The sequence below is a fragment of the Ursus arctos genome, unplaced genomic scaffold (assembly GCF_023065955.2).
Source record: "Ursus arctos isolate Adak ecotype North America unplaced genomic scaffold, UrsArc2.0 scaffold_25, whole genome shotgun sequence".
NCBI lineage: Eukaryota > Metazoa > Chordata > Mammalia > Carnivora > Ursidae > Ursus > Ursus arctos.
Window position 1 is genome coordinate 28,554,946 of NW_026622930.1, and position 27,834 is coordinate 28,582,779.

A 27,834-nucleotide genomic window follows, 5' to 3' on the forward strand; every position below is an offset into this window, starting at 1 on the left:
TGCTCCTTCTCTCCCCTCTCTCTCTCAAATAAATAAATCTTTTTTAAAAATTAAATAAAATTAACGTGATTTCTAAGGGAATCTCAGAAGCCAGAAAGCTGCAAAATGCAGTGGGCACAAGCCAAGCATTGACAGGCTGTTAGAGCACTCACCACCTCAAAACGATTCTCGTGATAGGATACATTGGTCATGGAACAGGTTAAATTGATCCTAGGCCACTCACCAACCTCAGGAAAGCTTCCATGTGATGAGGTACACATGAACAATTCGCAACCCAGCAGCATATCCCTCCCAGGTCTTAGTTTGGCTCAGAGAAACCCAAAGGCTTAGCTCCTGGGATCCTTAAATTCTGAAGAGCCAAGCGCAGTACCTTCAGGCACACCTGCGTATTTTATGCCTACAGTCCTGGTAATCGCAAGTATCTCAAAAAACAAAAAACAGAAAAACCCAAATCTTACTAAGCTTAGTTTGTGTCCTGAAGAATTTGGCTTGGTAACTGTCAGGTTGGGGGCCCCAAAATAAGGCCAGACAGAAATGTGAGTTGCACCCCCTCTGTGGCTAGCTATGGCCGTAAAGAAATATGGGTTAATTCCATTTGCAGCTAGGGTCCTACCAAACTGCTGCCCTCAGGGGGATTTCAACTCAGAAGGACAATGGCCAGTATGGGCAATGTTCCAAACAGGCAAGATTGTTCATTTAGGAAGTGCGCTTAAAAGTGAGGGTCCCCGAGTTAAACAGGATGGGATACCTGTTTTAATGGGCAAGCAGCAGCCTGCAAGAGGTTTCAAAATTCTAAGTAGTTTCATTGAAAGAGTCACTGCAGAAGGCCGATGACACGTGAAAGATGTAAGAGATACCTAAAACAACAGACGGTGAGACTGACGTAACTCCCACTGTGTCCGCTTCCTCCTCTGAGACCTCCCTCTAGTCTGGGTCCGTTTTCCACTCTGAAAAGACAACATAACCCTAAACAAAAGTCTGCTAAGTTAATGGCCATACAGACACCCCTACACCTACCTTGAGAGGAGGGCCCCCTTCTGGACCCCTCCCAAAGTTGATGAAACTGAGGAGTGCGCTGGTAAAGTGCTATGCTATTCCTTTAAACAGCACGGGGGAAAACTCGGGTGGATAGCGGCCTGCAGAGGGGATCCTGGAAAAACTGGCAGAAGCCAGTGAAGGGTGAAGATTCAGTTCTTCTATATCTCTGTCTGTTGTGCCCAGTCAAGAAAGGAAAATGAAATTTCACATTGTTCCTTCCTTTTCAAGTCTAGGCCCAAGGTCACTGATCGTCTCTCTCCCAGGGATACCTATGGCCTTCTTGCTTCTCTCAATGTGCATAACTAGGCTTGACTTTCTGCCTGCCTGGGACAAGTGCGTTGTTGGTTCTTTCTTTTGGCTATCTATCTTCAGGAACGACTCTGGATCTTGGGAAGGGAGTATCATTTAAACCCTCTTTGGGGACCCCCATTACACCCAAGGCAGGTTATTCAGTACTGTCAGCAATGTTTAAAATTAGAACTATGTATCCAGAGGGAAAGAAACACACTGAGGATAAGGTAGTTGAATGGGTGGACCAACATATGATACCATTTATGTTACAACTCAATTCTTCGAGGAATCAAAATAACTGTCCTTATCTTACAAATCTTTACAAAACTGGAAATACAGCTCTAGAGGCAATTCAAAATTCACCTACTCCTTTACTGATCCCAAAACTTGTTGTTTATCTTGAAAAGCTTATCAACTATTGGCTCTGGGAAACCAAAGTCCTTTTTGGGCAGAACTTGCATTCTTTCTTTGTCCTTAAAGCTGTAAATCTTACGTCTTTGAAATGTTGTAGGCCCATAGTCACCTGAGACTGAAGGAGAAAGAAAAAAAAATTGACAAGGCAGGAAACAACAAATGTTGGAGAGGATGTGGAGAAAGGGGATCCTTCTTACACTGTTGGTGAGAATGCAAGTTGGTATAGCCACTTTGGAAAACAGTGTGGAGGTCCCTTAAAAAGTTAAAAAGTGAGCTACCCTATGATCCATCAATTGCACTACTGGGTATTTACCCCAAAGATACAAACGTAGTGAAGGGAAGGGCCATATGCACCCCAATGTTCATAGCAGCATTGTCCACAATAGCTAAATTGTGGAAGGAGCCAAGATGTCCTTCAACAGATGAATGGAGTAAGAAGATGTGGCCCATATATACAATGGAATATTACTCAGCCGTCAAAAAGAACGATTTCACAACATTTGCATCAACGTGGAGGAGATAATGCTAAGCGAGATAAGTCAAGCAGAGAAAGACAATTATCACATGGTTTCACTCATTTATGGAACATAAAGAAGTAGGAAGATCAGTAGGAGAAGAAAGGGAAGAAGGAAGGGGGGGGTAAACAGAAGGGGGAATGAACCATGAGAGACTATGGACTCTGGGAAACAAACTGAGGGCTTCAGAGATGAGGGAGGTGGGGGAATGGGGATAAGCCGGTGATGGGTATTAAGGAGGGCACGTATTGCATGGTTCACTGGGTGTTATATGCAAGTAATGAATCATGGAACTATACATCAAAAACTAGGAATGTACTGTATGGTGACTAACATAACATAATAAAAAATTATTATAAAAAAAAAGGAGGTGTTTATAAAATACAAACTGCTAGGGGCACCCGGCTGGCTCAGTCAGTGGAGCACGTGGCTCTTGATCTCGAGTTGTGAGTCTGAGCCCCGCGGTGGCTATGGGGATTACTGAAAAATAAAAAATCTTAAATAACAAAATACAGTACAAACTGCTAGAAGAATTCTATAGCACAGCCTCCTTAAGATTAATTCCAGGGACCAATGCAAATCTTAAAAATCTTCTCCACAAGCACTGGTAACTACAGGCTCTTTGCCTCTGTCTCTGTGTATGTGCCCATATGTGTATATGAGTGAGATATTTTTCTACCTCTGGATGGTACTGCTAAAATTAATTTGTAAAAGGGCTCTATCTAGTTAGGTTGAAGGCAAGCACTTGTAAGGACTGGGCATTCTAGAACTCTCAGAAAGATAGAAACTAACACAAATATTTTTTTCAAGCTCATGTGATCTGGAAAAATATTCGGTTGTTGGTTTAATTAAAAGAGACATGTCTTTAGAGTTATCAGCGTTAAAATTAAAACTTTTATTCTGCCTGGGTTTATTTGAAGTCAAACACGTTGATGTTATCCATTACAAAATGTTTTTTAAAAATAGCTTGGGAGAATGACTGACTTTGATGCGTCTTTAAATTTTTATGGGTAATTCAAGCATAATTGTTAAGAACTAGTAAATTGAATAGACGTAAATAAAATTAAAAATTTGAGGCAGACTTTTAAATAGCCTCCCAAATCTTTCTGGTAACCTAAAACCTTAAAGTTTTGCTGAGTTAGGTGAAGTGATAAATTAAATTCATTTAACACCCAGATCATTTCCAAATAAGATAAAATACTAAAACATGAATTACTGAACACAGGTTTACCTACTTTGGGCTTCTTATTAGAGAGAAAGTAAAAGATATTTGGTTGTGTTTGTGTTACACTGGAAAATTGAAAAGAAATATGCCTCTAAATTTTGTGAAACATATTCATAAATTTGCCAATCTACAGAATGCTGGTGTAACAGTGCACGATTGCTCACTACTTGGTTTTCACTAGAAAGTAAGGTTTCTAAGGGTTTAAAAAAATTCTAATACGTGTAATTAAAGCCACTAAGGATTGTGGAAAAGGAATCTCCAGAAAAAAAATGTAATATGTGATTAGCTGACTGATGCAAAGGCAGTGGCAACAGAACCTGTAGTTATGGCGCATGTCGATGAAGTTCATTCTGCTTCTACAGAAATGACCTCTTGTTGCCAGACTTTTGCTATCCTGACGTCCTTCCAACATGGCAACAGTCAGCTCAGATGAGAAGAATCAAGATGGACAAATACTGATGGCAAATTCAATGAACAGTCATAGTTATGGGAAACCCAAGATGGCCCCTTGGTTCTTCCCGGCTCCCAGACAAACAAACCCCACGTTTCGATTTTTATTTTCCTTTACCCACCATAGGGCATTTAAGATGGCTCAAATTATGAACAGACATTGGTGGAGAGACTTGTATAAAATTGCAAAAATAATCTACTAGCAATGTCTGACCGGTCAAGTCCATAATTCTGGAAAAACTACTTTTGTCCCCAGAGGCCTCAGACCTTCTCCCCCTGGAGCCTTGGCATACCTGCAACTGGACTTCATTCAACTGCCACTTGGTATGGGTTATCACTGTGCTCTTGTTATCTATAGTACGTTTTCTGGGTGGTCTGAGGCTTTCCACTGCCACAAAGATGATGCCTCCTAGTGGTTAGAGAATGTGTTTCCCACTGGGAACTTTCCACGATTTCCAATCACTGAGAAAACCACCTCACTGAACAGATCAGAAGCCTTAATGAAAATCTTGCAAACTTCTTGGGATTATCACTGTCCTTATCACTTCAATCATCAGACATGGTGGAGAGAATAAATAAGATCCTCCCATGTGAAACTTCTACTAAATGTGCTGGGACTACTGGACTTCCCTGGGCTAAGGTAATGCCTTTGGTCTTGCTGACTGTTTGCAGTTCCGCCTTTGATAAACAAACTCACTCTACATGAGATAGTTATCAGCAGACCAATGTCTATTAGTTATACGACCTTCTGCTTGTCCTTTGTTATCTCATGCTATTATGACCAGCTACTCTATAAGTCTCTAAGGTCTTATTCTCAAACCTGTCATCAACAGGTTAAAGAAGCGTTTCTAGATCCCAATTCAGAGGTTCCTGTTGGTCACAATCTAGAGCCTGATGACTGGGTATACTGGAAATGTTATCAGAGGAAGACAGGGTTCGAGGCCCATTGGAAGGACCTTATCAAGTGCTCTTAATCACTGACACTGCCGCAAAACTAGAAGATGCTGGAGACCTTTGAATCAAGTTGATGAGGAAGGGAAGGAGCTGATGGCAAGGTTGATTGCTTCCGCCAAAGATGATGGGGAAAGACTTCATACTTTAACTGAACATGAAACCCTTTCTCCTTCTTTTCCTTTCCTTTATTCTGGCATTAGCCTGGAAAGAGAACACCCTCATCTGTACCTCCCAGGCCACCTCTAGAATTTAGAACAACCTTTTATTTCAGCCTAGAAGAAAACCTAATTGTGCCTCTAACTTTTCACAAGGAAAACAAGACATCTCATTGGTCAATTCCTCTGAATTTACTTTGTTGAATTAGGAAGCACCTACCAGGAGGCTTTCACAATTCAGCATTCACCCCTTTTGGTATATCTCTATCTCTCTATTTAGGGATAAATGTAAATGAGGCATGATTGGGAACTTCTTAATTCTTGAAATAGTTGCAGAGTCCACTGCCAAAGGGAAAGCAGCCCAACAAAGATCCTTAGATTCTCTGGCAAAAATTGTTCTTGGTAACAGGAGAGCCCTTGAGTATCTTTTAGCTGAGCGAGGAGGTGTCTATCTGTGCTGTGGTTACCACCACCTGCTGTACCTGGATCAACACATCTGGGGAAGCTGAAACTCAGTTACATAAAATCATAGAGCAAGCCACTTAGCACAAAAGGGTGACTCCTTCGACAGGAGTTTTCTGTCTTTGGTTTGGGTCTTAGGGACCGTGGCTCCAAAGTGCACTCCAAACACTGGGAATTATCCTGTTTAAAGTAATCTTAATAATCTCCCTGGGGCACTGCATTCTCTCAAAAGCTTTAAATGCATCTTTGTAGCCACCAACCACCAAGAAAATGATCTCCCTTAGATTGGAATGTCAAGAAAGGAACAAGGAAAATGACCAATCTAAAGAATGTGAACCCAAAGCCATGACCTATGAAGATCCCAGAGGTTAAGCAAAAACATCATGACCTCTGGATACCAAAGAAAGAACAAAAACTATGAGAACTTCAGAGCAGTAGCTGAGAGTGGCGCTAATGCCTTCAATTTTGATCACATCTCTCAACTAAGCTGAGAGTCTGTGAAAAGGAAGCAATTGCTAAAAAGAAAACCGCAGGCCCAAAATGGTGTCACTTAGGCCAGGTCACCAAACCAGGACTCACTATCTAACTTAACTGCAGTTCAACCTCCCTCAGAAATGCAGTCTTAACTGGACAGTCAGGAATTTCATGAGCATCATCAATGAGGAATCTGTCACCTGGGCCCTCTCCATCCCCCCACCTAATAAGACTCCTGCTCTTCCCCCTAAGGGAAGGTGACCCTGCCTGAAACAATCATTTTTGTTAATAACTTCTTGTCCCACCCTCCTTCCTAGAAATTTTGTACACCTCCTGGGAGCTCTCCTCTACTCGATAGATGGGATGCTGCCAACCTGTGAATCATGCCTAATAAAATCACTTGGATCTTTAAAATGGATGGGTTGAATTTTTGTTATTTAATAAAGTAAACGATAGGAAATAGTCACTTTTAAAATGCCGTCTATTTTGTGTAAAGTAACAGGCCAGCTTGGGCCTGTGGCGAACCAGCATGGTGAACTAAAGGTCGCCACAAATTCTTTGTCATTACCCTGTCATATAACAGAAAATACATTTTACCTTTGTCCACATTTCCAGTTCCTGCCACAGAGCTTCCAAAACCCTTGAAATTTCCTGAATAATCGGAGTGTCTTTTGTTATTCATAATGAACCCCTTTGGACTATCCCTGAGTTTATGCTATCATGGTCACTCAAGGTGGGCCATTAGATAGTTTCAAAAGAGGGGCTGGCCACACATGTGATTATAGGGTTAGAACTTTTAACCCCATCCCCCTACCTCTGGGGAGGGGAGAAGGGATGGAGATTGAGTTCAAGCACCAATGGCCAATGATTTAATCAACTGTTCCTAGTCACCAAAACCTCCATAAACACTCTTGAACAATGAGGTCTGGGGAGCTTCCTGATGGGTGAATATACTATGTACCAGGAAGGGGGCACACCCTGACTCCAAGGGGATAGAGGCTCCTGCACTCAGGATCCTTCTGGCCCTCCTCCTCCCCCTCTTCATCTGGTTGTTCATTTGTATCCTTTATAATAAACTGTAATCCTAAATAGAGCATTTTCCTGAGCTCTTTGAGTCGTTCTGGTGAATTACTAAACCGGAAGTAGGGTTGGGGAGCCCCCTAATCTGCAGTTGGCTGGGCAGAAATGTGGATACCTTGGAAATACTCTCACTTGTGGCTGGTGTCTGAAGTGGGGGCACTTTTACAGGACTGAACCCTTAACCTGTGGGGTCTGTGCTAACTCTAGGTAGTGTCGGAATTGAATGGAACTGTAAAACCCCCAGTTGGTGTAGAGAATTGTTGGAAAACCACAGAGGAGCCCCATCGAAAGGGGGGGTTTATTACCCCTCCCTTTAAATCTGAGCTGGTCCCCGTGATGCTTAGCTACAAGAAGGTGGAGGAAGAGGCATACTGACAGTTTGAGGCCTGAGCCCTTGAAAGACCTGAAAGCCTCCACCTTGTGCTTTGAGAGCCCTGAGCCATCAAGTGAGAAGTTCAGCTACTTGGCTGGAAAGGCCATATAGAGAGGAAAGGCCCTGAGACCACCTGGAGAGAGAGCGGCCCTGACATCCCCGTAGCCAGGTGGAGCTTCCAGAAACTCCATCCCAGCTGCTATCCAACTGCAAGAGACGTGCCAAGGACAACCAGAAGAACTGTCCAGAAGCAGCCAGTGAACCTCCAGAAATGCTGTCCAAAGCCACTAAGTTTTGGGTTAGTTTGTTAGGCATCCATAGATGCCATATACAAACACCACCACCAAGATAAGGTGAGTGGGAACAGTCTGGAAAGGAATCATTGTAGTTTCTTCAATCATATGTTTGTTTATGCATTAAACACATATTTATTGAACTCGTCCATTGGGGGCGACTAGAATGAGGTACTGGGAGCACAGATGAAAGAGGATCCTTGCCTTCAGTGAGTGTCCAGACTAATCATCTCATTCCCTTTCGTCTTTCTTTAACAAAGCTGTCAACTTTCATCCTCCAGAACTATCTCCCTCTTTAGATTCCCCATTTTCCGGGGGAATCTTAGAGTCAACTCATTCCCTTATCTCTGTGAAGTTTTCCCAGACCAACCCGGTCTCTATATTTCAGCTTCTGTAACTGTAAAACAAGGCCACAAAGGAGGCTAACAGTATTTCCAAAAGATTGTTATGAGATCAAAGCAGAACATTTTTTAAAACCTTCAGCCTTTTAGGAAAAATTACTAAGCAGATGACATTTTATTGTCAATGCGAACATGCTTTGCCTAGAGAAATTCTGTGAATTATATTAAAAGCAACATCAACAAATGACCATTACTAGAAGCACCTGCCGGGTAGATGAGATGTCAGTTACCCTGTTTCTCCATCTCTGCCAGGGCTAACGTGCAGCATGAACAGATACATGCATACACTTTGTGGGGTCCAAAGGGAAGCAGATAGGCTCTTTCTACTCCCTCCCAATATAACCACATGTTTCTCGCTGTCCCACCGCTGATAGCCCACCACCCATCAATAAAGCTGGACACTTCGCAGACTATGCCTGCGCGGACACTTCTGTTCATAATGGAATGTTTAATTAAGCCTCTTCATCGGAGACCTCCAAGTGCATGACGGTATTTAATGTTTTTAAAACATCCAACAATTGGGGTTGGCAGCAAAAAAATAAACACAATCATGTGTTATCACAGTGCCAGAAACACAATGAGACATGTGAGCAACACTTAATGAAAGCAAATTGTTTATAGCATATGTTGAGCAGCCCTTTAGGTGGAAAACATGGGCACAACACAACTATTTGTAAATCCTATTGATGGACATTGGCCAATAATAAACTTAAGTTTGACTGAACATCAAAAATAAACTACATTAATGAAATCAAGCTACTCTGAGCTAGACTGTCATAGTTCATAACATTTGTTTTAGTCCTACATATGCTAAGCCTTTAATCTTACTCTCCTCAGTCCAATAAATACTCTGTAATAAGACGGTGTCATAAGCATCTCTATGTCTTTGAAAAGTCGTCCTTGCTTTTTTATAATAGGCAAAAGCTGGAAACAGCCCAGATGTCCTTCAGTGGCTGAACAGTCCATCCACACCATGGAATGCAGCTCAGCAATAAACGAGGAATGAATCATCGATCCGTACAACCTGGATGAATAGTGAGGTAACTGCTCAAGGAAAAACGACGCTCTTACAAGGTTATACACTGTATGATTTCATTCTTGAAATGACAACTTCTAGAAACGGAAAACAGATTAGTAGTTGCCAGAGGTCAGGAGAAAGGAGTGTAGCTATGTGATATGATTTAGAAGAAATATATAGTCATTCAGATGACTAAAATATATTTCTCAGATATATGTGGTCTTTGCCCACAGTTCCTGAAAATGCTTCAGAGCCAGAAAGGTGGAATGAGTGTCCTGTTATTTATGAAGGTGACTTCTGGACCCCACCCCAGGGCAGGGGCTGCCTGCCAGGAAAGCCAACCATGTGATCACCACCCTCCCCCAACCTCCAGGGAGGGGAAAAGGGCTACAGGTTGAATCAGCCAATGATCAGTGACTTAGTCAATCAGAACTATGTAGTGAAGCCTCCGTAAAAACCCAAGAGGAAAGGTTTTCGGCCTTTTTCAGAAGTTCCACGCCTGGGGAACTAGAATGCGTTCCGGTGCCACAGAGCCTGGCTTCCAGCGCCGTGAGGACAGAAGCTCCTTTGTTGGGGACTTCACCCTACACATCTCTTCATCTGGCTATTCACTCATATTCTTTATTGTATCCTTTAAATAAACTGGTGAAGGTAAGTGTTTCCCTGAGTTCTGTGAGCCACTCTAGCAAATTGATCAGACCCGAGGAGGTCACTGGACCCTCGGATCTGGAGCTGGTTGGTTGGTCAGAAGCACAACTAACAGCCTGGGGCTTGCAACTGGCTTCTGACATGGAGGGTAGGGAGCAGTCTTGTAGAATTGAACCCTTAACCTGTGGAATCTGATACTGCCTCCACGTAGATAGTGCCAAGATTGAGTTTTAGGACAGTGAGCTGGTGTCACAGAGAATGCCCAGTGTGGGGAAACTTCACAACATTCGGTGACCAGAAGTGTCACAAGTGTTCTGTGTGAGTAGTGACGGAGACTCACAGGGAATAGACAGATCGTAGGGAAAAACTAGATTTTTCCCAACACCGGTAGAGAGCTGAAGTCTTTCCTATTTAAGCTACAAAAGAGCAGCTCACAGGAGCTTCGTGTTAACGCAACTGTTCTGTATCTTGACGGTATCAACGTCAATAACCTAGTTGTGATATTGTGCTTTAGTTTTGTAAAATGTTATGGGGGGGGGGAAGAACAGGGTAAAGGGAAATGCAGGATCTCTTTATATTATTTCTTACAATTGCATGTGAATCTATAATGACCTCAGAATTCAGATGTTGTTCTAAAGTTCTGGCTAATTATATCCTGTGCTAGAACTCTGCTAAAACTTTCAGGTGGATACTATTTTTTATTTACCTTACGTTTTTAAACCATTAATGTGTTTTACTAGAAAACGTTGTTTCCCCAAGTAATGAAACCCAGCTTAAAAATTACGATTTTTGGGGGCGCCTGGGTGGCTCAGTCCGTTAAGAGTCTGCCTTCGGCTTGGGTCATGATCCTGGGGTCCTGGGATCAAGCCCTGAGTGGCTCCCTGCTCAGTGGGGAGTCTGCTTCTTCCACTCCCTCTGCCCCTCCCCACTGCTTGTGCTCTCTCACTCGCTCACTCTCTCAAATAAATAAATAAAATCTTTAAAAAAAATTATGACTTGTTTTATGGGGTGCCTGGGTAGCTCAGTCAGTTGGGCGTCTGCCTTGGACTTGGTTGTGGTCCGGGACCCCCGGGTCAGGCTCTCCCTCTGCTGCTCCCCCTGCTTGTGCCGTCTCTCTCTCTCTCTCAAATAAATAAATAAAATCTTTTTTAAAAAAAATTACGACTTGCTTTTAAATCGCAGTTTAAGAAAAAAATTAACAATTAAATATTAAAATGTACCCAGGCTATACTTAGATGTAATAAATCTCATAATTTTAAAAATTAAAGATGAAGCTTTAGGGTAATAAACAAAATGTTCCTTTACATGCTGATTTCAAAGTAAAGGTAATAACTTTTTGTAGTAATACTGTTATTTTCACCCACCATTCTGAAGGTGGCTTAATAGGTTGATGACTTTATATCCAAAGTATTTTTTTTCTGTTTTTTTTACTTTCCCTATCACTTTTAATTTCTCATCACGTTCTCAAGACCTCACCTAGGCAGGCCCCAGAGTTCATGAGTGGCAGTCTCCTTAAATAGGAAAATGCAAAAGCATAGGACTTTATTTTAACACTGTTCTTTTGACTTGGGAACTTTTTAATAAAACCTAAAAAAAAAAAAAAAAAAAATTCAAGCATCACCTTTTTCTCTCCTGAGTCATGCATAATCCGCATATGTATTCCTACCTCGTGACTCCCCTCCACCCACTGGGGGGTGGGCTGAAGCCGAGAGACAGGATGAGAAAAATTGGGGTGTGGAGACAGGGGTGGGGGGCTTAAATGGAGTAATGGGGGAATTCACCATGTGCATTACTTAGTCATTCAAAAGACAAGCAAGCAGAAACCGGTTTCCTTACTGATTTCAGCCCCATCAGTCCAGCCAAGTCAAAGGTCGTCCTCATCAAAACAGCTTCATGGAATTGGCTACATAGAGTCAGCCACTTCCAACACCCTGATTAAAACATCTCCACATGCAAAACAGAATTCAGGTGTTTCTATTTCCTTAGCAAGAATCACCTAAACAACACCCACCAAAAGGCCCGAAGGAATTCAAAGGTATCAGCTGACCAGATGCACAATGAGACAAAAATGCTCCTGATGCCCGAGGACTAACCAGTAGGACACACAGCCGTCCTCCTGCCTCCTTCGTGGAAAACGAACAGCACCCCTTTATCAAAGACACTGTGTGAGCAGGGGCACCCCCGAGAAGAAGGCACCAGACGGCGATGACTGGACCTGGCACATCTGATTGCAAACCTTCCCTGTTCTGGAGACAGGAACGCTCCCGTGTAGCTTCCACCCACACACCCACACACCCACACAGGGGCCTTCTCCCTCTGCTGGCAGGTTGCCAGGGGGCGACCCCTTCACCGCACAGTGGTCCCTGCTAGGAGGTCAGCCAACCCCACCAGCAGCCCTTCTGTGGCCCACCGGCCACAAATCTTTACTAACAGCAGACAAATGAACACATGAGGAGAATAGGCCTTCCTCTGGGGCAACTAGAGATTGGTGGAAGGGGACCTGAGGAGCTGGGAAAGGGAAGGAGGCCACTCACCAGCACAGGCTTGGCACACATCCTCACCATTCGGGAAACCCCAGCCTAATACATCATACTGGTGAGCTGACATTTTTACAGCACAACCGAGGAGACATAAGGTGCACAATTATTGCTCTCCCAGGTTACTGCGTTCCGGAAAAGCTCCGTTCAGTAGCTGATGGGTGATACCAACCCCTTTGATGCCTCCCTTTGGAGCCAGGTGACGCTAGCCTTCCCTGGGCATTATGAGTGACTGGGCGTTAGGCTGCCAGCAAGGACTGTCCTCTCTGGCCATCTGGAAGGAAAAGGTGGGACACTTCTTAACTATGTTATGAGCTTTTGGAAGTCTGGAGGGAGTCGACATATTTTGTATTTGTTGACTAGTAAAAGAGCTTTGAAAATGATTACCATTAAAAATCTTTGCAAAATGTCAACTGGTGTCTCTCCATTATATAAAACAGCCTCATTCTCGTCCCCAGGGCTGTCACCTTCTCTTCTCACATCATTTTGTCTGACTTTTGGCCTTTACATTAATTAGTACTGGATAAAAGCATTGGGGGGAGAGGGTTGGGGATAAAAAGCTTCAGTCTGAATTCAGTCCTTAATTTCCAACATCTGTGTCACTGAACTGTTCCAGACACTTCTATGTAAACTGAACAAAAAAAGAGCTTTTTCTATAGTGAAAGTTATTAAGGAAAGATAAACAATTTATAATTCAAAAATTATACAAAAGAAAATTATCTTTGGATTTCTGTAGCTATAATAATGCCCAGTTACTGCAAATGCTTTTCTATTTTAAAGAATCCAGATTTGTTTTTTCACCAGCAACGAATTGCTTAAAACCTAGGGGAAACTGTTTATAGATTAAATTCTATTCAAATGCCTCGGACACACTTGCTATTTGGAGGCACCCTGTGGTGATTTTTCTTGTACACGGAAGAATCCTGTTGCAAAGCTCTTAATTTAAATATAGATTTTCATATAATAAGTCTTTACCTACAATCACAGGCTCATTCGTTGCTATGCTTTTTCTGTGTGCCATGTTCATTATGAAGAAGAAACTTTGATGAAGCCTCTCCTTGCCTGTATGGTTTGCTCCAAACCTTACAAAGCAGGTTGAATTGATGAGATCCCTGGGAGTTTATGAGATGAAAAATGCAGCTGCAGACACAGAGACATTTTTATAACTCATATTGAGAACTCTCATGGAATAAACAACGTAATAAAGCAAAGGAGACTGTATCAGTAGAGACATGAAGTGTTTGTTTTATTATGATACAGTAGGAGGTGAAAGAACCCAGTTCCACACTCACGCTACAGGACACTGCAAAGCATGTGTGACTTCACTTCCATGTCCCACCTTAATTGGGGCTTCAGCCAGCAGTTTTAGGCAAGTTTTAAGTGCCTGCTGTATACTGTGACTCTGTATATTGTTGCTTACTGATATTTTGGGGTCATTTCAGTCATTACCCAGAGTAGTCAAGCTCTGGCCAGTTGGGGATAAAGTCAGTCCTGGAGTAGACCAGGGACAGGGGGCATCTGTTATGGAGTCAAGAAGAAGGCATTTCTATGTTTTTCATCTAACATTTTCTGAATGTTGTTCAAAGAGGATTATTCATTCCTCAGTAAGGTTATACCATCCTTGCTCTACATAAGATTTTGTGTGAAAGGTTTTGTGCAGGTCAAATTTTTGAAAATCACACTGCTTAAAATTCAAAATTGGGTCTGTTATTTTAAGGAACCCTCTCATTAGTCTTCTAGCATTATGAATACCTTTCCATCACAGGAACAACAGGCAGCTCCTAATTTACCTGATTCTAAGTTTGATTTTGGCCGCAGCTTTCCAAAGTACTGGTCATAGCTTGCATTATGATCCTGTCATTTGTGACTATGCTCTGTGTTTAGTCCACTCATTAAAACCTGTGGAAACTGAGGCAGAGACTACCTGAGAAACTGAGTCCTCCTAGAGAAATAAGAAAGAGCTTCCCAATCCATACTCAGAGTTTAAAACTGTATTCACAATTTCTACGAATTACATCAAATCTTGTCTCTTCTATGTTAGAACATTTCTTTCTTAATTCCTACAGGTTAAGCTGTTGAATACTGCAGATTTAAACTAAGAAAAATGGATATGTTATAATTAAAAAAAACTCTAGCCCTATGATTATAAATTTTGAGATTTAGAATGAAGTCTTGTTTATCATTTTAAAGATGAGCGATTTACAAGTGGCGTGCCCTCAGTCACATAGTCACCTAACTAGAAAATGTTTGGTCTTTCATTCCATCCCCCCCCCCTTTTCTTTTTCCTACAGGTCAATTTCTACCATAACTGAAGAAAGAGTCTTATGAAGTGTACAGGTTGAACAAAAAGATAAACCAGAATCCAGAGTGTCGGCCTGATTCAACTTCAGGACAGAGAAAGTGAAACTATGGTTCATAACAAACACAGTGATGTCTCTGTACTGATTGAAGAACCTCAGCCCTGGACCAAGATTCCTAGAGAATTGCTAACAAGGGGAAGTCAATTTCACCAGGGAGAGGTAGGAACATTTAATGAAATCCAAGAAAGCTAGAAAGGAAGCATCCTGGATTTGAATGTGGCCGTGTGGCCTTGGACAAGTAAATTGAATCTGAGCTCATTTTCCACCCCCACAGACCTCTCTTGAGCAAAGCAGGCAGATCTCCACGATTTGTGCCAAGGGCCCCTGTTGTTTTTGGCTACAGATTAAGGGATGAGACATCCAAAGCTAAGTGAAGGCAACATTGGCTTAAAAGATGGACTGGTTCAGACTCAGCCAAAGGTTATTCCAATTTGGCTAGTGACTGCCTGACTCAGTCAAGATGCCTCCCCCACCAACTCAAGCAGCTCGACTTCAATGCCTAGAGAATCAAGAGGCTAACAGAAGCCGAGAGACCCATCATAATACTGGAAAGTATTGGTCCCAGCCCTGAGCAAGCAATGATTTCATGATGTTGTTGACCACTTATCTTCCATACAATAAAGTATATTCTAGATTAGGGTTTCTCAACCTTGGCACTATTGATATCTTGGGCTGGGTAATTTTTTATTGTGGAGAGCTACCCTGTGCATTACAGGATTCGTGGCATCCTTGGCTTCTACCCCACTAAATGTCAGTAACACCCTGCCCCCAGGTTTTGACACTGAAAAACAGGTTCAGGCATTGCAAAATGTCCCCTGAGGTAATGGGGGCAAAAATAGCTCCCAGTTAAGATCCATATTTCCAGATTAAGGCACTGTTGTGGGTACCGGGAACACAAAGACAAAGATACAGTCCCAGTCCTTGAAAAGCTCCGGTAGTGTGAGAAAGCCTGACATGAATACATGTGACATTATAGGCGAGCAATGTCCCCAGCACACTCCAGGCAGACAGACCACGAGCAAAGCCTCAGGAGGATAAAAGAGCTCGATTCTCCTGAAGATCAGTCAGCGACTCAAGGGGGCTGCTCCGCTGCCCATGCTTCCATGAGCAAGAAGGTAGTAATAAACTCCCACTACCTCCCAGCTTCTCCTGGAATTACACTCTTAAGGGAGCCATGTGTGGCACTCCACTGGTGACCACTACAGAGTGGAACTCTACACATCTGTGTATGTGAGCCTCTAGGCTATCCAACAACACGTGTGCCTTGACAGCTGACATTCTACCAGCGTAGACAGATTTACAATGGAAGCCTCCAGAGCCTTCTCCTCTGCCCTACTTCCATCTAGCGTTAAAGTGGCTAAGTGACGCAAGCCCCCCATGGCTGTGGATTGGAGCAATCCAATCGGTTATCAACTGGTTGGCAATACGAACAGATGAAGCATGGTATGTGAAATGTGTTTGCCAGGTCTGGTCTCGCTGTAGGAAAATTTACAAAGCTGAGTCAGAAGCTCTTCAGTGCTGTCAAGTTAATGTTTCTCAGCAACAGTGAAGTTTTTGAGCTAGTGGGGAGTTGGGGGTGGTAGTGAGTCAGCGTTGATGCTGTGTTGGTCAAGAGCATACATGGGTCTGAGGGAGGGGGATATGGTGAAAAGTAGTGGACTGCGGATTCAGGAAACTCAAGCTCCAGCCCCTCGTCTTCCTCATAACTGGCAATGGGGACTGGGCAACTTGCCCTCTACGGACTTTGGTAACTCAGCTTCTGTTAGTTAAGCTATAATGTACGCAGCAAAATGCCTACATCTTTGGTGTTTTGTTTGGTGAGTTTTGACAATTGAACATACAAATGTAACCATCACACAAAACAAGCTGCAGAACATTTCCAACCCTCCAGAAGGTTCCCTTGTGCCCCTTTTGAATCCACCCTCCTCCCTGCCACCCAGGCAACCACTTTCTAAAGTCTTTGCCCGTAGGTTAGTTTTACAAGGTCTTGGATGTCACATACATGGAATTAGAGGATGTGTGTTCTTTGATGTCACTTAATGTTTCTGCAATTCAGTTGTTACGTGTATCGGAGGGCGCTCCTTTCACTGTTGCGTCGTAGTCCCTATTGTGTGAGTACACCACCGTTGGCTTATCTATCATTCTCCTGCCGATAGACATTTGGGTTGGGTCCAGTTTTCAGCTATTATAAATAAGGCTGCTAGTAAGGTGGTCATACATGTCTTTTTGTAAACATGTTTTAATTTCTTTTGAATAACTTCATCTTTAAAACAGCAGGTCGAACCCTGATTGTGGGACAGGTTTCTCTGCAGGTACCTGGGGATTGCTGCAAGGGTAAAGGGAAGAGAATGGAACAAGTGCAAGACTCTTCCCATCATGTTTCCACCAGAACCGCCCTTCCATCACTTCATAGACAAGGCATTTGTCGAGCTGCCATTTGAAGGGAGGGTTTCACACAATATCTGAAAGCCACCTCAGTAGGTACTTGCTCATGTTCCTTCTAGCTCTAAGAATTTATGATTCTTTAATGGTTTCAAGGAAAATATTTCACAGTTTAACTTACTTAAATTATGTCCTCTAAATTTTCCATGACAATCTCCTATTCAAATTCCCGCGACGGATCCTGCCTTGCATGCAAAATACAATGCAAATTCATCAGCAGGAACTTTCTAATCGCTCTCCCGGTCAGTTTGGATATTTTTCAAGGACTATCTCCAATGCTTCACTTTCCTCACTGCTCCAATCACAGGACTCTGTTGTCCTCACAAAGCAGAGCTGATAACACCCAGCTATGTGGGCTACCAGAATATTCTTGTTGACCTCACCTGTCAAGGTCCCATCCTTTGCTTTTTTTTTTTTTTTTTTTAAGATTTTATTTATTTATTTGACAGAGATAGAGATAGCCAGCGAGAGAGGGAACACAAGCAGGGGGAGTGGGAGAGGAAGAAGCAGGCTCATAGCAGAGGAGCCTGATGTGGGGCTCGATCTCATAACGCCGGGATCACGCCCTGAGCTTAACCGCAGTGCCACCCAGGTGCCCCCCATCCTTTGCTTTTAAACCAGATTGAAATCTACACTTTTCTACAAACCTGGGATATTTTTCTGAGTCCACGAGAACACATATGTTATCATAGCAACAGGTGCATGTACCTGGATGCTCACTTCTAAATCACAAGACCCAGAGACCATCTCCTTCCCTGCCTCTCTCCTTTGACTCACGTATAACACCAAGAATAGTCCTTTTTCATACAAGGCTAAAATCAATACCGGCTGAATGTGATTTGTGAGTATGTATGACTGTTATTTTCCTAAATCTTTAAGCCAAGTGAAAATGCAGGCCGTTCACAGAAAGAGCAAAACCTAAAGGACATCCACGGAACCTTCACTCACAAGCTTACCTTGCTCAATGACCTTTCAAATGCATGGTCAATTTTGTAAATCTTGCCTCCCACAAAAGTACCACTGGCACAAATGGCCCATAGAAAACTACTGCTGATTTTCTTTCAGGAAAACTGGGGTGTGATTTCCTGTCAATGCCCAGTAATATCTTAAAAAAAAAAAGAAAAATGCTTCCCAAGTGCTTACAGTGCTCATTTCTGCCCCATGGTCTAAGGCAACTGCTACCTGGCACTGTGTTAAAAAGCTCAGTCTGACTCCTATTTAGTGATTCTTCACCTCAAATGTTTCCTTCCTTAGCTTCAGATGCTGTTGCGTCCCTTCCGTTTTACATCTACTCAGGAAAACTGAAAGAAAGCCATTTGTATTCCTTAAACTACCCCTCAAAATCAATCTCATTACTCTTTAGAATTAGTTTGCATCGACCATAAATCCTCCAACTTTTATGTGTCCTGGAAACCTTACAACATAACAGAAAAATAGATAATATCCATCAAGAAAACTATGCATCGAAGCAAAAGAATGGATTAATGTCTTTTGGAAGATTCAACGGAAACCTATGCCAAATAATAAAATTTGGAAAAGGACTAAGCTGTAGAGAAGCATTCTGGAGGATTAATTTTTTTCCCAAGTAACTCTTTAAGTACCAAAACCACTCCATCCCCCCCCAATCATCTTAAAGAGTAGTTAAAAAGTATAACAACTTCCTGCATTGCTGAGTAAGCTGTGCTAAAAAGAAATCAATTTTATCTCGGGGTCTCACAATCTTCATTAGGCAATCCATTGGCATGCTGGCTGGTCACACAAAGAATGCCTGGGGAGGACTTGGGTATGGCAGTTTCTGGAGCTATTGGCCCTGTGCTGACCACAGGAAGATGTTTGTCAATCCTGGCTCTGTCGTCCTGATCATGGGCTGTCGGATGCCACATCTCACCATGGCCCGTAGCCAGGCTCTTCTTGCTTTCTACTTCTCTGCTTCCGCTCAGACAACCAGGTGTATTCAAATGGTGTCCAAAACGAAAGTAAGTCATTTTTCCAGGAAAAACAGAATGTCTCTTCGATGAGTAAGGAGCCTGAATACTCATGCTTATGTAATTCAAATATAAATGGGGACATAAAACCAGTAAAGAGTAAAACCTCATGAAGGTACAGGGTGTGTGTGGGAGGGGACAGGAGTAGAGGGAGAGAAATGACCCAGAGAGTAAAGGCTTTCTGATCAAAATGAAAATAATACTATGGGCAGTCATCAGGCAGGAGACTCTCATATTTCACCCAACCCTGAAATCTACGGAGGTCCCTCCACTAGAGCCTTAGTCAGAAGCTGATGTTCACCAAAGGCTGCAGAAGGCATGTTTTTAAAAGGGGGTTGAGGATGGGGCCTGGCACTTGTAGAAACAGAAGTCACCAGCATTTAAGAAATGCTGATGATCAAAATGGCCATATTTTCAAGTCCAATTTCCATCACCGGCAGGCACAGAGATTCAAAACCCTCTACCATTAACTGATCAGTCCGCTGGACGGAGACAGCCAGCTGCAGGGGGTTATTACGGGTCCCTACAGCTCACTGGGCAGAGAGAGCAGGGTGCCCAGCACTGCAGGACAAGGCATCCGTCCACCCACCATACAGCAGCCAGCGTGGTCCTTCTAAGGGATCGTTCTTATCATGCTCCTGATCGAATCTCTCCCACGACTTCCCAGAGTAACCAGGGTTCAATGCAGACTCTGCACCAAGACCCCTGTAACAGAGCCCCCCAAGTCAAGGCCCCATGTGCTCCAAGTCCTGTGGCATTTCTGCTCTCCAACATCCCAAGTTTGCCCTCACCCAGGGACTGCTACAAGTATGTTGACCTCAGATCTCAATTACCTGCATCTCAAATGCCAATCCTCCATAAGGCCTTTCTTTCTTTCTCTTTTTCTTTCTTTCTTTCTTTCTTTCTTTTTCTTTCTTTCTTTCTTTCTTTCTTTCTTTCTTTCTTTCTTTCTTTCTTTCTTTCTTTCTCTTTTTTTAAAGATTTTATTTATTTATTTGAAAGAGAGAGAGACAGCCAGTGAGAGAGGGAACACAAGCAGGGGGAGTGGGAGAGGGAGAAGCAGGCTTCCCAGTGGAGCAGGGAGTCCGATGCGGGGCTCGATCCCAGGACTCTGGGATCACGCCCTGAGCTGAAGGCAGACGCTTAATGACTGAGCCACCCAGGCGCCCCCATAAGGCCTTTCTTAACTACCCAGAACATGGGTAGTAACACCTATTAGCACCTGAAAGGATCACAGTGGGACATATTATCTGTCCTTTGCTCTAAAACAGTAGTTCTCAACCAGGGGTATTTTGCCCTCCGGGAGACATTCGACAATGTCTAAAGACATTTTCAGTTGTCTCCACTGGGAGAGGAGGGAGGAAAGAGGCCAGCAATGCTGTCAGATGTTGTACAATGCACAGAACAATCCCACAGCCAAGAAGTGTCCAGCCAGGAGTGTCAACAGTGCCTTGGCTGAGTGACCCTGGAATGGAATGTAAGCTCTTCAGGGCTCATACCGTTCCATAAACTATTGTATCCCTGTGGCTTTAGCACTTGCTGACACACAGTAGGTGCTCGATCAACATTTGTGAGCCTACTAAGCTACTCCTTTTCCTGGGATTCACTAATGAGGACTGTGTGTGTCATTGCTGGACCGTATGCTATCAACAGCTGTATATTATTTGTAGCACGTATGTGTGTGTAATATTCATATCCATTCATGTTTACGTATCTCCACAGCAGATACAAGTACAGCATGCCACACTCGGTTACTGGTTGTTCTCAAATAATCCTTTTGATGTCATTACAAATTGGAGAGTTAAAAGATTCCTATCAGGCAGACAGCTCCTTAAGAGGATGTCCAGAACTGATGTTTGTATCTGAGCACCTAGTGCCGGAATTGGGCAAACAAGGTAAATGGTGGCCCTTATAAAATGGTGAGCCAACAAGGATTATTCCAGGCTGGGTGGGCCACGTGTGAAAAACGGGCTTAGTGAGATCAAGGGGGTAGGTCTACGTCGTGCTGATGTGGCTAAGTGGGAACTCTGTTTCCCACACTTGCCCCCACTGCGATGCTCTGGGGCAGCAGGGACCCCAGGAGGCGTTCTGGGTGAGGCAGGAAGAAGCAAGTGGAGCAATGGCTTGTGTGTCATTGTTTACGGCTGGCCACCTCGTTGTCAAGAGTCAGCAAATGGGCCTGTCCAGCCCTTTCTGGAACACCTCCTTCACCTCCTCGGACTCCTGGCCAGGTGCACGCTCACGTCTGTGATGAAGGTCAGGCAGCTGCTCCGGGAGGTCGGCCCCATCATGGACGATGTTTGACACCAGCAAGAGACCAACATGGCTTCCAGTCCATGCACATGGACCCCAGCTTATCCTCAGGGGTTCCACTTCATTTTTGCCTTCTCGACTTCACATCCATCTTTCCTCCCCACTGCCTGCCCCTCCAACCGCAGGCCCCAGGATCAGTCACAGATGCAACAACCTTCCACTGACAGTTTAACCAGATCCCACAACTATATAAGGGAAATCCAGACAATAAATCCCAGTGGCTCTGCGTTTCTGATTCAATCCTGACTGAGACACTTGGGATGATGCTTTAGTGGCCTTTCCACATCTTCTGTATTCTGAGACATGCCCTGTGTTGACAAGATTGCCACATAGTTGAGGTCCAGGTAGATGGGATCTTATTAGAAGGAAACGGATTTTAGCATGTGGATATAGTCAGCTTTGACTCCAGATAATTAGAAAATGACTTACTAAATCAGATAAAGTAGTCATACTTATATAGTGCCTATGGTTATGATTCTTTCCATCTTTTTAAATGTCGTCGGAATCAATTTTGATGAAACAGACTGGGTGCATGTTTTTGTAGCATCTGATGATTTCATTTCCCTTTATCAAAATCACTTGTGCCACAACATAATCGCCCTCCCACCCAGATGTTTGGTGAGGAGCCCTCGGATCAACCGGCACCCATGGCTTGCAATGGTTAATGACTGTCATCCGCGTGATTAGACTCACTGAAAACAAGAGCAGGAGGTAAGATGGAGGCTCTGTGTGCCCCAATCCTCCAGAAACAGTCTTTATTCTGTGCCTGTAGCTCTGTGCGTTTAAATCTTTTGCCTTCGTCTTTATAACCTCCTCATGGAGTCCTTTTTAATAAACATTCTGCTCGGGAACTCCTGCACCATTTTCTCGATGATGAAATAGAACACTGCTGGTGTGATGTGTTCCAGGACAGATCTCTCCTCATTTGGCCTCTTACCCATTTTTCTTGAACCGCAGTACCAAGATGACGGACTTAAATGACCTTAGCAGACTCTGACAGTTTATGAAGGCAAATTAGCCAGCCCAGGGTCAGAAGGTACAAACCACCTAGCAATGGCTTTCAGCAGGTAAAGGCTTGGAGCTCAGATGTGTGGCTGACACTAACAGCCCAGGAGCTGGTGGTGGACGACAGCCGGATCTATAGAGCCATCTAATAGGAATGCTGGGGACAGCAGCGATCGGAGGGCCAGGTGAAGCACAGAGGCAAGCTTTCAGCTACAAGGGGGATGGAAGCTGATGAGGTTGGTAGGGAGGGGCATGTCTGTATCTTGTAGCTCTCTTCTATACACACACACGTGCACACGTACACACACTTAAACATCAACCTACCCGAGCAAGCAATGAAAAGATGAGGACACAGGCCACCACTCACAAGCAACATTCCTTGGACCTGGTCATATCTGCGCTCAAAGCTCCTTTTATTGTACCACCACGGTCCACAGGGCTTATGGGTACATGCGGCTTGAAGAAATTTAACAGCCTTCAAATTCAGACAGTGCAGCGATATGACAACTTTTAAAAGTAGCTGTGATAGACTGTATTATTGGCCCCAACTTCTCACACCTCTCTGCATCCGCACCTTGCCACAGCCCTGTAAATGAGCAGTGAACCGCCCCACCCCCTGACTTTGGGCTTGGCTATGGGACTGACTTTGGAAGTGACAGCATGCGAGTTGCGAGCTGAAGCCCAGGAGATGTGAAGAGCGTGCCCTGGCTGGTCCTTGGGTCCAAGGAGGAGGAGAGGCCAATGGAAGACAGCCACCGCAGCCGAACCACACCCCTGCAATAAGATGCGGAGTGCCCCACTGCTGCCGCCGCCGGAAGTACAGCAGCCTGGCAGAGCCTGGCCAGACCCCCACCAACCTGTCCCTGCACCAAGAGTGGGAGTGGTCACACAGAAATAGCAAACTGTGAGAATGCCAGAACCCTTTTATAGACAAAACCTATAAATCAATCAGATAAAGTGGATCTGCTCTATTTGAGGCAGGACGTAGGTCCTTGAGCCCCCTCGGCCCCCCTCATCATGCCAGCACCTAAGGCATAGTTGGAAAGCAATTTCTCTCACAGAAAGCACTGGATCAGGAAATAGAAGTCCTGAGTTTGAGTCCACTCTATGTCACTCAACCACCTCTGAGATTCAGTTCCTACCTCTGTGAGGAAAAAGGGAATAATAATGTAGGATGCTTGATCAACCATCTCTGAAGTTGATTAGATAAGGACATGTGTAAAATACAGGGTACGCTGATAGAAAGATCGTTGTCGTCATCACCACCCCGTCCCACCGTAATCATCCACATGGTAGGGTAGACTTGCCAGAGCCATGCCCTTCACCAGGATGGAAGCAAGAAGCGGGTGTGTTTGGGGGTTGACAGAGGATACGGCTGGTAGTTTTCAACAGTCCCTCCCAAGACCCCACAAACCTCAGATGAAAAGTGGAACAACGTATAATTATTTTCTACAATTTGTTTCAAGTGTATGACAAATTATAGATATAAAGTGTTCTATCCCTTTGTGTGTTTTCTTACACTCAAGGCAACGAGAAATGATCTACGGAGTTTGGGCTTTGGTGAAGCAAGAGAAACACACACAGATGAGGGACTCTCTGTCTGGAGTTGTTCTCGGATGTCAAGGGCTCATTTGTGCTAACAGGCACTAAAGCATAGCAGATGCCTGGTCCAAAGACCAGGGCTTTGGAAACAGACCAGTCTGGGTGAGGCCTGGAGCTGCTTACTAGTCGTGCAACCTGGCTGGCAAGTCTTTTAATTTCTGTCAACCTCAGTTTATCTGAAATGGTGATTATATTATCTATGCCTCAGATTATTGGAAGGATTAACTGAAATAATGTCTATAAAATGATTGGTGCAGTTTCCAAGAACCCAATAAACAATGACCGTTGTAATTATCAATAGTGAGGGACTATTTGACACCCATTATTCTGCCCTCAGAGGGCCATTATGATGTGCTATGACATGACAGGCCTTCTAATTAAGAGCCTGGGCTTTGGAGATTGATGGATGAAGCTGAGCATCCTGCATTGCTGCCACTCAGCGGCTTGGTGACCTTGCACATAGCGCAGAACTCGTAGCCCCTGGAGTAGAAGCCAGGTCCTTGCCCTGGAAGACTTGACAGCCAGCCTTGTAGGGGGCTATGCATCAAGACAGACGATCAAAACCACCACCAACAGGCAACATGAAAGAAATGCAAGCACAGGTGCCATAGGAACAAAAAGAGGGAACTGCTAACGAGCAGCCATGATGCGTGTTGGAGAGGGTGGATGTGACAGTGCCGGGGTGGCCTCTCGGCCCATCTGTGGCTGGGAGCGCAAACACTCCTTGCCAATCAACATGGTAAATGCCACCATCTGCCCAGCGTGACAAGTACCGTCAGAATAAACCTCATGCATTTTACAGCCATATTTCTCTAAGACTCAGAGCCCTGCCAGTGGATTCTGGCCTCCCAGAGTGATTATACCAAAGGGACAAACAGCATCGTAGCCAAGGAGGAAGGCAAAACTGAGAAACTGCCCATAGACAGCGACCCATCCAGCTCCTTCGACGTTTGCAGTTAAGAAACATCCTGGACGTGGATTTCAACCTACCAGATCACCAGTTGAAGTCTGCCAATTTTCATGGGCATACAATGATTTAGGCAAATGGTCTGTGGGCTCCTTTGAGGCTCCCGTTTTGAGTCCATGCTGAATGGCTATTTGAAACTCCCTTGAGCTCCATACCCCTCATGGATGCTGCTGGCCACACACATACAAATGGGGTCCTCCTCAGGTCTCTTGATCTGCAGAGGTGGTACCGTCTCTCAGGAAAAGGCATTTTATCAAAACCCTGTTGGGGGTGTCATGCATAATATATAATGGCAGTGCTCTAGAAATTTTAGCACGTTTATGCGGCTCTGTTACCCAAGCGATATTTTAAAGAGATAAATGTGGGTAGAGCAGCCGACCCACCCCGTCTTCCCAGCTCAGATTCTACTTGATTTGTAGTGTGTAAGTGGCAAAGTATACAGAAACACTGTGAAGTCTACCGGGAGGTCTACTAATTTAGTGTTAATTACCACTTTCCTTCCACATGGCACAGCCATTCACCAGTTAAATTTGTCTCTGGTCATCCTGGAAGGATAATAGCAAGAACATCCCTCCACTTCCGAGATGGTATCTGTCAGCATTTCCGTACCTTTTTTCCACATAAGAAGAGTTGGATGTAATTTACTTTAGCTAAAAAGAATTGATTTCTTTTTACAGTAACTGTGGAAAAGAAAATGTTATTCACTAAAAGCAAAGGGGGCAGAGAGAGGCAGGGTAGAAGGAAGACAAGGATCACAGACCATTACCAACCGAGCCTTCCCTCTCAAAGAGCTTAGTAAGGCAAGATTAGAGTGTCTTCAAAGTCAGGCAGGAGTTTGGGTTGGATTTGGGGAAATATGAAAAGGCATCAATGGTGCTAGGTGGGAGGGTGACCTGGTGAAAGAAGAGTCTTCGGGCCTGGGTTGGTTAGTGTGTTCAGTGGATTTGAGAAAGATAAAGGTCAAGACAGGGAGACAAGTGAGGAAGCTAGTGGACTTGACGAGCCCCTGAAAAGATGAAGGCCTGGCCAAGTGTGGGCCGTGCCTCCTGCCCCCCAAGTCTCACACAGTCCTTGTGACAATGATCTGGGCCAATGGAGATGAAGAATCAGTGAAAAGCTCTTTTGTCTTCAGCATTTCAGGTTTTAGTTACTTATTCTGCAGCCCTAGATAGCCAAAGCAGCAGGTTATAAAGAGCTTAGGTAGAAATGCTACACAGAAAACGGCACAGGGACGTACGGGTTGGCAGGAGTAGAGAAGATATGCCGGATCCACACGCTGGTCGCCGATGAACTGACTGCTGAGGACGGTGGGAGATGGAGAGGGGAGAGGCAAAAAAACAAACGGTGGCTCCTACGAGCCCGTTAGACAGGACAGACTCACTCCCAAGATAGTCGGGATACCCTCTCACCTCCTCTTTGCATGCGTCTGCATGCAGTGGGGCAGAGAGGGGAGGGTACTGGGGCACACAGACCACGGTGACCACTGCGACAGAAGAAAGGCTATTCTCTGCTGCCCAGAACACCAAGAATAAGAGAGGGTCTATTTCCACAGAGCCACAGTTTATTAGCGGGGTAATTTGGGGCAACGTGCTCTAAGTTGCTTTAAGACTCCTCATGTGTCAACTAGGGATGATGATAATACTTGGCCAGGTGGTGAGCATTAAATAAGAACATGTGTTCCGAGCAGCCAGTGGGGTCTGCAATACAGCAAGCCACTCACTGAACGGCCACAGCCAGGTGCGTGTGCGAGCCTGAACAAAAGAATGTCACAGGGATAGCTGTAACGCTGATCTTTAAGGAAGGAGAATTCACAATCTTCTTCAAAAAATAGCATTCATTCCACATCAGCAAGTTTTATTTTTGGCTAATACATCCATCTTCTTACTAGTTGGTGACAAGGTAAAATGTGGTGGCGGAAGGCATCTCGGATCGGAGTCAAGCAAACACAGGCTAGAGGTCTAACTCACAAAGCACCTGTGTGGTATTGGGCCAGTCACTTCCCTTCACCGCATCACCTCAGGTCCCCTGCGAGCAATGCCAGTAGACAACAGCACGGTGAGGTGGGCCGGATGAGCAAGGGCCAACACGGTCTTAAAGCACCTAACAGTATCTGTCTATTGCAAGGAACTATATAAATTCCTTCACTTTATGAAGAGATAAATAAAGTGGATGTTCCGACGGGAGGACTAAACTGTGGGTTACGTTAGTGCTGCTCCTGACCACACCTTCCCCTTCTGTCCTGTCTTCCTTATCCCTAGTCTGCCCTGTAATTGGGCAAGACAGAGAGAGCACGCTTACCCATCTCTGAATTATAATCCATGACATCTGAAAAGCCAATTCTTTTCATTCCCTCTCACAACTGCATTTAAAAACATTTTGCTCCAGCTCCAAAAATGCTCAAATTCTAAAATCCAAAGTTCTTTTTTTTATAATATTTTTTTTTATTATATTATGTTAGTCACCATACAGTACATCCCTGGTTTTTGATGTAAAGTTCGATGATTCATTAGTTGCATATTGGGGATCTTCCCTAAAGATACAGACGTAGTGAAGAGAAGGGCCATATGACCCCAATGTTCATAGCAGCATTGTCCACAATAGCTAAATCGTGGAAGGAGCCGAGATGCCCTTCAACAGATGACTGGATTAAAATCCAAAGTTCTATAATCATCATTTTAAACACTGAGAAGGTCTGAGATGGTGGTGGTGGTGGTGGTAGCTACATAGTTTTTTGGGGTCTCCTGGAATCCCCACATATAAGCATATGTAATTAAATAGGAAGATAAAAAAATACATAAATAATATTTACAGCAAAACTAGGAGATAAGATAC

General features: G+C 44.1%; 1 protein-coding gene and 1 long non-coding RNA gene across 23 annotated transcripts in view; one reads left to right on the forward strand and one right to left on the reverse strand.

Annotated features, from left to right (window-relative positions):
• Positions 1 to 27,834, reverse strand: part of RGS6 (regulator of G protein signaling 6) — a 581,147-nt gene that overhangs the window by 394,178 nt on the left and 159,135 nt on the right. The window lies entirely within an intron of this gene.
• Positions 9,486 to 27,711, forward strand: LOC113270375 (uncharacterized). Of its 4 annotated transcripts, XR_006411746.3 has the most exons (3): positions 9,531 to 9,794; positions 12,450 to 12,615; positions 14,620 to 27,711. It is a non-coding gene; the product is annotated as an uncharacterized LOC113270375 (long non-coding RNA). The 4 variants fall into 4 exon arrangements; XR_008961477.1 differs by lacking the exon at positions 12,450 to 12,615 and having other exon boundaries at positions 9,486 to 9,794; XR_008961479.1 differs by lacking the exon at positions 14,620 to 27,711 and having other exon boundaries at positions 9,486 to 9,794; positions 11,637 to 12,735.